Raw genomic sequence first — 10,018 nt, forward strand, 5'->3', positions numbered from 1 at the left:
TTGGCGTAAGGTGGTATCTCAATGTGGTTTGGATATGACTTTCCCTGATGGCTAATGATTTTGAACTTTTTTCATGTGTCTGTTAGCCATTTGTATGTCTTCATTGGAAAAGTGTCTGTTCATATCTTCTGCCCATTTTTTAATTTGATTATTTGTTTCTCGTGTATTGAGTTTGAGAAGTTCTTTGTAGACCTTGGATACCAGTCTTTTATCTGTAGTGTCATTTGCAAATATCTTCTCCCATTCCGTGGGCTGCCTCTTTCAAAAACACTGCACTTTGGGGGTCGTCAGCACAAGAGCAGAAAGAGAAGAAAAAGAGGAGGGAATGGAAAAGTCAACAGAAAAAATAAATTTTGCATATCCCACTCCAAAACAAGCCTCCCTCAACACAATGGGAAGGGCACAGAGGGATTATGTAAGTGTCATTTAAGGACCATGAGCTAGAGATTTTAGGCAAACATGGCTCAGGGTGAACTTTTCCTGATCAGCAATATAATTATCTTTCGCTATGATTATAATAATTAACAGGCCAAGGGTTCAGGATGCGTATATTTTATTCTCTTTGACTGAAGCAACACCAATAAAAATCCCAATGTGCATTCTTTTCCGAAAGTTCCTAAAGCTGAAATGAAGGCACAGCCTTATCTTCTACGTGACGAACTCATCTCTGATTTCAAAACTGCAAAATTCTTTATCATAGGATGAATTCACGGCTGAGAAGCCTCAAATGATGGGGTGATGCAAGTTGTCCTGCTCGTGTTAAATTATACATTTGCTTAAAGCTGAGGTAATGTAATCCCCCAGAGTTTGTTAAAATATTTACATTGCTAATTAGTGTAATGGGAGCAGTGGATTCTATGCAGGATAGCTCTGAAAAGCAGGAAAACCAGGAAAGCAAATATTAAAAAAATAAAAATAAAAAAAAAGGACAGGATCCACCTTTGGAAATAAATGTTCAATGTTTACAGATGCAAAACATCTTTTCCACCCCAAGTCCATCAAATATGTGGTTTTTACTCCTCTGAGGGTACAGGCTTTGAAGCTTAAAAACATATTCAGGGACATCTCTCAGGCAGAGCAAATTAGAGCAAATCATTCTAGCCTTTGCTGTGGGTGGATCTGCCCATTGGTGGAAACAGTGCCGACTGTGGATGAGCAGCTGAGCTGGAGGGGTGAGCACTAAAAACTATCGCTCCTTGTGGTGCCAAAAAGAAATTGATGCCTAAATGTTCATCTGATGCTACAAAGCCACAAAGTCCCCATTACCTTCAAGAAAAAGAATGAGATCATCATCCTTTCTTCCATACGTATCTGTGACCCTCTTTGTTGATCGTGACCCTGAAAGTATAATTAATTCCCGTTTCAACAAATTTATCTGTACAAGGTAAGATATAGAGAACTGACTGTGCCATATGCCCACGAAGCTCTTTGCATCTATCATTTACTGTAATCTTCACAAGACCCTGACTGGCAAGAGACTGGCATTTCCATTTTACAGACAAGTTAAGTAAGGCTAAGAGAGGTTGAGTAACTAACCCAAGATAGCACAGTTTATAAGTGGTGGCCTCAGGTAGTGAGAAGCAAGTTTATGGGCAGTTGAGTTTTATAGAGTATGGGATACGTTGCAGACTTTATTTTAAAACTTGCCTAAAATAATAAATTCTAATGGGATAGCTTTGTTTTTTTAAATTTTTTAAATTTTTTAAATTTTTAGAAAAGATTTTATTTAATTATTAGAGAGCAGGAGAGTGAGAGAGAGAGAGAGCAGGAGCAGGGGCAGAGGGAGAGGCAGACTCCCTGATGAGCAGCGAGCCTGATGCAGGGCTCGATCCCAGGACCCTGGGATCCTGACCTGAGCTGAAGGCAGACGCTTAAGGGACTGAGCCACCCAGGTGCCCTCTTTGGTTTTTTTTAGATACTTTGTTTACAGACCATTGTTCAGGTAAGAAATGGGGGACTTAGATGTGCCAAATTGGTTGATTGCCTTTTAAAAAAAATTCTGGCAAAATACATATAACATAACATCTACCATTTTAGTTATTTTTAAGCGTACATTTTAACCACATTGAGTACCTTCGTACTGCTGTGCAACCATCACCACCATCCATCCACAAAACTCTTCTCATTTTGTGAACCTCAAATTTTGTCCCCATTAACAGTAACTAGCATTTTCCTTTTCCCCTGGCCTCCGGCACCACAAGAAGCAATAGTTCTCAGTGCTCACCCCTCCATTCTACTTTCCATTTCTGTGAATTGAGTATCTAGGTACCGCATATAAATGGAATCATATAGTATTTGCCCTTTTGTGACTGTCTTATTTCTCTCAGCGTAAAGTCTTCAAGGTTCATCCATGTTGTAGCATGTGTCAGAATTTCCTTGCTTTGTATGACAGAATATTATTCCATTGTGCACGTATACCACATTTTATTTATCCATTCATCCATCTGTGGACACTTGGATTACTTTCACCTTTTGCCTATCAAGAATAATGCTGCTATGAACGTGGATGTTTGTGCAAACATCTCTTCAAGTCACTGCTTTCAGTCTTTTTGAGTATATACCCAAGAGTGGGGTTGATAGATCAAATTATAATTCTATTTTTAATTTTTTGAGGAACTGTCATACTATTTTCCACAGAAGTTGTACCATTTTACATTCCCACCAACAGCGCACAAGGTTTCCAATTTTTTCACATCCTCTTCAACATCTGTTATGCTGTTTGATAGCAGCCATTTTCATGGTTGGGGGGTGTGAGGTTGATTGCCTTTTAAGCATAGCTTTGCTTCTTCATAGAAAGGTAGGACACTTCATAGATATCTCAAAATATCCTCTCCATTTACTAACAACTGAATCTGAAATTCTATGCAATGTGTGAATCATTCAAGGCTCTCAATAGAATTGATATTAGCTATTAATAATTAATAGCATTTGTGTAACTGTTGTCACATATGTTTAATCCTTACAACATTTCTGTGAATTCAATATTATTATCCCCATATATATACACATGAGGAAACTGTGGTCTGAATTGTTCAAGAGCTCAGAAACTCAAACTCAGACCCTCTTGCTCCAAATCCTGGCTAGTTCCACACTGATGGAGACTGGAGAGTTGGGAAAGGTGTTAAAAGAGGAAATTATTATCACTGGTTAAAAATTATTGGGTTATTGGGGCACCTGGGTGGCTCAGTCATTTAAGCCTTTGACTCCTGATTCTGGCTCAGGTCATGCTCTCAGGGTCCTGGGATTGAGCACTGCATCAGGCTTCTTGCTCACCAGGGAGTCTGCTTGATTCTCTCCCTCTCCCTTTGCTCCTACCCCTCCCCCACTCACGTGCGCGCGCGCGCTCGCTCTCTCTCGAATAAAATAAATAAATCTCTTTAAAAAAAATTATTGGGTTGATGAGTAGAGAGCAGGACCTGAGGGAGTGTGGAATTTGGCACTCCTAATTCTGATGGTCAGGTTGAAGTGAAACTAAATTCAAGTGAAGGATCCCATGACCCGAAAGTGGGGGAGCTTTCAGAGGAGAAGAATGTTGGAATGAAAATTGAAGAAAACTTAATGTAGTCATAACCAGCTTTACTCTTTTGCAGAGGGAGGGCTTTGCCTTCTTGCAGACTTGCTACCCACACACCTCGAAACACTGGGCAAGATTGTTTCTCTCCCTCTCAATTTTTTTTTTTTAAAGATTTTTAATTTATTTATTCGACAGAGAGAGAGACAGCCAGCGAGAGAGAGAACACAAGCAGGGGGAGTGGGAGAGGAAGAAGCAGGCATAGCAGAAGAGCCTGATGTGGGGCTCGATCCCAGATCGCTGGGATCACGCCCTGAGCTGAAGGCAGACGCTTAACCGCTGTGCCACCCAGGCGCCCCTCCCTCTCAATTTTTGACCTGAAAATCAAAGACCACTCTCGTCCTTCAGGAAAAACCAAAGCATTTGAATCTGCAACATTTTCTAAGCTTCCTGGAGAAAAATGGTTGCTGTATTTTATTTACTTGATTTAACTCTGAAAAATGACAAAGATAATTAAACATTCTATGTTTAACACAGAATTTGAATATTTAGAATGAAACGCTGAACATGTAAGTGTTAAACTCCCTTTAGAAATTATTATATTATAGCTCCAAAATTACTATGGACACCATTCATTTAAAAAATAAAACTTTAGTAATGTTTGACGCTTTAATAATGCAATTTAAAAAATCGCTTCAGTGTTTTGTGACAAGTTGGACAGTAAGAAATAAAAAGATCAGACATTATGACCACATTTGCTTGTTCATTACCTAATCAACTGACACTAAGAACTTTAGAATATGGATAACCATTTAGTAACCCACCAACAAAGTATTTCCTAGTTACATTGACGTATGCCAGCGGTGACTGAATTCAGCCATTCACCATGACCACTTTAAATCATAAGTTTAAAACTAAACAAACTTCCAGAATCATGCTCTATCTACACGGCTACACATCACCAGTGACATTATACGCATTTGTTCCAAAAAAGATTGTGAATTAGGCAACATAAAATACCAAGAATGGAGCCTTACTTAAAAGTCTTTAAATAAATACAGAGGTAGTACCTATGTCGTTTGGTAAATGTGATATGGAAGATTATTTCCATGGCTCATTATACTTACCTGGCCACATGCCTCTGCAGCAAATGTTACTCAACTCTCTGGCTCATGGAGGGAGATCTAATTTCTAGAACAGTCTTGGAAGTTAGGATATAAACTTTGGTCATTCCCCAAAGGTTTGACTCTGGCTAATGGCGATTCTGGAGTTGGACATCTCTAAAAGTTATCCTAAAAGAACAAAGTTTGATGAAAGCACTTCGGCAAAACAGGTCAGGAAAAGCCCCCGAATGCCAGATCAGGTAGACCAGAATACCAGACCACCATCCTCACCAAATATCTCTAAAATTGCACACACATACACACAAATATAGACAGTCACAAAGATTTTGTCTATAAAATGAATTTCATTGTGTCTGTGTAAATATAACATACATATCAGGGATGATTCTTACTTCACTCAAGATCACAAATATTTTTAGAATGAACAGGTAGCAAAGAAGAAAAATTAGCCAGGGGAGAGCCTCTTAAGAAGTCTGATGATAAGGGAAAAAAGATAGCAGTGTAGGAAAGGGTTTTCCTTATTTTTAGGCTAGTGGAGATCAGAGCAAGAGAAAGGAGCCAATAGACAAGCAGCAACTGAAGATCATGAGCCAATCTACCTGGGAAAATAAAATATACAGCATATGTTAAGTACATACATCATGCCCTGTGCAAATGGCTTGCCGTAAATTTTCTCAGATAACTCTGAAGCATGGACTTTCTTTTTTTCCCCCTGCAGTACCATTAAAACAGCTCTGATCCCATCATATTAAATTTTTGTTTATGTGTCTCCTCGAAGGCAGAGACCATTCTTTATCCGTGTTTGTGTCCTCAGTGCTTAGGACAGGATGGAGCTCAGTTTGGCAAATTGAATAAGTGACTGGATGAGAAGACAGGAGAGAAGAGGCAGAAGCAAGGAGGGAATCCAAGAGAATGCAAACAAGGCAGGCTCACGAACACACAGGCACTAATAGCTTGTGGAAAGGTGATGTTAGTGTTCAGGAACACAGGTCAAAGACCTAGAGAGCAAACACGTAGAAAAAATTTGAAATGAAATGGAGAGATGAACATAAAGGGCAGGTGGGCCAGTGCCTTACAGTGCTGTTTGGTAGAGTAAAAAGTACATTCTGAGAGTATGTACTGTTGCACGTGTGTGGGTCGAAGCCAGGTCTCCCAGAAAAGAGGAGGATTTGGTAGCAGGAAACTATAAGGAGAGAGTGAAGACATTTCTGGGTACCCAAGAGGAAGGGTGATGGGGAAGTAGTTGAAGTAAATTCAATCACAGGAGCTAAAAATCTTTTCTCCCACGATGGCTGGCAATTCAAGAAGGGGACTAGCAGCAAGCTGAATGGTGCAGAATGTCAAAGAAGGAAGCCATTATAGGATGGCAACAAGCGTATTAGAAGTCTAGTCTGGAAAGGTGGCAGGACAGAACGTCACTCAACGTGGCCCCACTCTTTCTGATTAATTCATTTTTTCTGGATAAGCCAAGGCTAGAAATTTCCAGTGTTGTGCCCTTCTCTAAAAGTAGCCAGAGCCTCCTAAAAAATTAGGCTGATTAATTTTCAGAGGGTGTTTTATCCCAAGGAGTCAGCTTTGATCACAGAAACTGCTATCCTTAGCCCAAACCACATGCTACAAAGAGACAAAACAAACCTAGCAGTGAGAGGGAGGCTGACTCACGGAATGCGTGCAGCCTACCGATATGGCCACCATCAAATAGTTGTCACCTCATTTTGATTGATCTGGGATCCCCAGGTTTCCTTTGGTGTCAGTTAGGAAAAGCTTATAGTCAGGAAATTTCTGGCCTCCCCTGTGGGGTGACTTACACAAAAAAATATATCAAAACATTAAAGTTTAAATAAGACTGCTCAGCTAAGCCTTATTATTGCTCCCACTAGAGAATGTCAACTGCTTGTTTACTTCACGGTATTTCCACGGAGAGGGCACAGCAGGTCATGATGATCCAACAGGTGCACCTCACATATATTAACCTTAATAGGTTACGTATGTTTATCCGGGTGATATATCACTTCTTCCTCTGTGATTATGAACTTTCGGATTCTTAAACACTTCCCACAGTTAGTACCCGATCGTCTGAGTCTTTCTGAGAGTGAATACAAGAAAAGATCACACTCGACACTTTGATCCAGAACCCCACAGCCCCCTTTGCTCAAAATCATTTTTGTGTTGGCAGCTACCCGACTTCGAGATGCTGGATATCACTGCTATTGGTGAATAAGCATCTGAGAGGCAAAATGAAGCTGATCAGGAGCCAGTCTTTTCCATTAGCAATCCACCCTCCATCACCCTCAATCTCTCATTTCTTTTTTCCCCTTCTTTAACTTGTATTCGTGTCTTTCTTTAAAGGCTTTGTTATCTTATTAATACTATGATTTTTCTTAGTGATCAAGTGTTTATTTCCTCCCTATTAAAATAGGGGCACCTGGGTGGCTCAGTTGGTTAAGCGTCTGCCTTTGGCTCAGGTCATGATCTCAGGGTCCTGTTCAGAGGGGAGTCTGCTTCTCCCTCTCCCTCTGCCCCTCTCCCTGCTGTCGTGCTTTCTCTCTCGCTCGCTCACTCTCTCTTTCAAAAAATAAATAAAAATCTTAAAAAAAAATTAAAAATCTACCCATCTGTGTAGCACTGTGCTATGTTCCCCCAATGAACAGAAAAGTTAATGAAATGGCTCCCGCCTTCGAATAGTTAATAGTTATGTGTCACATTGTGCATTTTTCCACATGGTTGCTATTTTCCTCTAGATTTTCAGTAATTCTTTATATGTTCTGAATATAGTACACGTTGTGACACAATTCTGCCAAAAGTCTGTTCATGTCCGTTCCCATTTTGCTACATGTTTCCTTGTCATCTTATCGCTTTATAATTATTCTTTATGTATTTTAGATATAAACCTGATGTCAGTTACATGTGTTGAAATTTCTTCTTCCAGATTGTGTATTTTTTCCTACTTCCTTTATAAAGTCTTTCGGTACATTGGAAATTACAACCATAATTTTTCCAATAATGAGTTACTACTTTTGTATCTTAAGAAGTCCTTCTCCATATCAGTCATAAGGATATTCACCTACATGTTTTACATTTTATAATTTTGTAATTCACATTTGTAACTGATTATTATGTATGATTTGGAAAGACTCCAATTTTTTTTTTCATATTGATGAAAATTTGCCCAGGTTAACTTTTGTAATAGTCCATTTTTCCCCCTACCAATTTGAAATGTCATAAATAAAGTTTCTAAATAAATGGATTTTTTTTTCTAGGTTCCTTAAGTCTACTCCATTGGTTTATTCTTTACTTATGTGCAATGCTACTGCACAGCTTTGAAGAAGCCTACTTGGGTATAAATCCTGGCTTTTCTATTTCCTCTTTGTATGGCCTTGGGGTACTTAACCGCAGTTATTGCTTTACTTGGCTCATCTATAGAACTGTAATAAGACCCCAGTTCACCTCACAGTCACTCAGCAATGTTGTTTTCCATTTGTCACTTTAAGGTTTCAGGCCTTTCTTGCTCTCTTAGTAACTACCATGCCCCTTTGGGGTTCTATTGTCATCATGCTGCCCCTCCTGATCCTGGGGTCTGGGGAAATTCTGAGATGTTGAATAGCAGTTGCTATTCTGGGATCCCACTACCTTCTTAACATCTATTCAGGATAGGGGGATATAAGTAGGCCTGAGTCCCCAGATTTATGTGGGATTTCTGTTCCCAACCTTATCTGTACAGCCCCTAATCTTTTCTCTTTATGTCAAGGAGCATTGAACACCTTAGCGAATGCCTTAGAGAAATAGCACCAAATAAGAGAAATTCTGGGAATAAATCTATTTTCAAATAGAATTTCAAATATATTATTCTGCTAAATAACTAATAACGCATGTTCAGAAATGCAGTAGCCTGCATTTATTTATTTGTTTATTTATTTTTTAGAGGAGGGGGAGAGGCAGAGGGAGAGGGAGAGAGAGACTCTTTTTTTTTTTTTTTTAAAGATTTTTTTTTTTTTAATTTATTGGACAGAGATAGAGACAGCCAGCGAGAGAGGGAACACAAGCAGGGGTAGTGGGAGAGGAAGAAGCAGGCTCATAGCAGAGGAGCCTGATGTGGGGCTTGATCCCGGAACGCCAGGATCACGCCCTGAGCTGAAGGCAGACGCTTAACCGCTGTGCCACCCAGGCGCCCCCGAGAGAGACTCTTAAGCAGGTTCCATGCCTAGTGCAGAGCTTGACTCAGGGCTCCATCTCGCAACCCAGAGATCATGACCTGAGCCAAAACTGAGGCAATGCTTAACCGACTGAGCCACCTAGGCACCCCATAGTCTACATTTAAATACAAGTAGACAAAATGATTTATTTTCTAACTATTTTGAAGAAACAGGAATCTTTATACTTCTCAATTTGACTATTATGTAAAAACACAGTTTCCAAAATTCCCTGTAAAAGCACTGTCCACAGCACACCTGGGTGGCTCAGTCGGTTAAGCATCTCTCTGAAGCTCAGGTCATGATCTCAGGGGCCTGAGATGGAGCCCTGAGTCAGGCTCCCTGGCCAGTGGGGAGTCTGCTTCCCCTCTCCCTTTGCCCCCTCACCCCTCCGCCCCCCCACCCCCACTCATGCTCTCTCTCTCTCTTTTTCTGAAATAAATAAATAAAATCTTTTTTTAAAAAGAAGGGCACTGTCCACATATTAGCTTACCAAACTTGGCTTTTAAACAAAAGTTAACTTGAATTTTTAAATGAAAGGAGTATTATTACTTTTAGGTAAAAGTTTTTCACCTGAAAAGACAAATTTGGGTTAATTATTCTGTCTAAATTATTCATTGGTATAGCCAGTTAATGAATTTGTAGAGCACTTAGATATTTTCTTAGGTAAGATGTGGTCCATATATACAATGGAATATTACTCAGCCATCAAAAACAACAATTTCTCAACATTTGCTGCAACATGGACAGGACTGGAGGAGATAATGCTAAGCGAAATAAGTCAAGCAGAGAAAGACAATTATCATATGGTTTCACTCCTTTATGGAACATAAGAAGTAGGATGATCGGTAGGAGAAGAAAGGGAAGAAGAAAGGGGGGGTAAACAGAAGTGGGAAGGAACCATGAGAGACTATGGACTCTGGGAAACAAACTGAGGGCTTTGGGCGGGGGAGGGATAGGATAGGTTGGTGATGGGTATTAAGGAGGGCACATATTGCATGGTGCACTGGGTGTTATGCGCAAGTAAATCATGGAACTTTAAAAAAATAAATTAATTAATTAAAAAAAGATATTTTCTTAGGTCAAGATTATAACTTAATTTGATAGACACTAATTCCTGAGAAGTTCTTACCTATTAAGGCTTATTAAATTGTACATAATGAAAGATATTCCCTGAAAAGAGATGACTCTAT

General features: G+C 39.6%; 1 long non-coding RNA gene across 1 annotated transcript; it reads right to left on the reverse strand.

The window, feature by feature from the left end:
• Window positions 1-219: 219 nt before the first annotated feature.
• LOC117799343 lies at window positions 220-7,087 on the reverse strand. Its single transcript, XR_004622965.1, has 3 exons — window positions 4,639-7,087; window positions 1,267-1,338; window positions 220-275 (listed from the first exon to the last, which is right to left on the reverse strand). It is a non-coding gene; the product is annotated as an uncharacterized LOC117799343 (long non-coding RNA).
• Between the last annotated feature and the right edge of the window lie 2,931 nt (window positions 7,088-10,018).

The sequence above is a fragment of the Ailuropoda melanoleuca genome, unplaced genomic scaffold (assembly GCF_002007445.2).
Source record: "Ailuropoda melanoleuca isolate Jingjing unplaced genomic scaffold, ASM200744v2 unplaced-scaffold4755, whole genome shotgun sequence".
Taxonomy (NCBI): domain Eukaryota; kingdom Metazoa; phylum Chordata; class Mammalia; order Carnivora; family Ursidae; genus Ailuropoda; species Ailuropoda melanoleuca.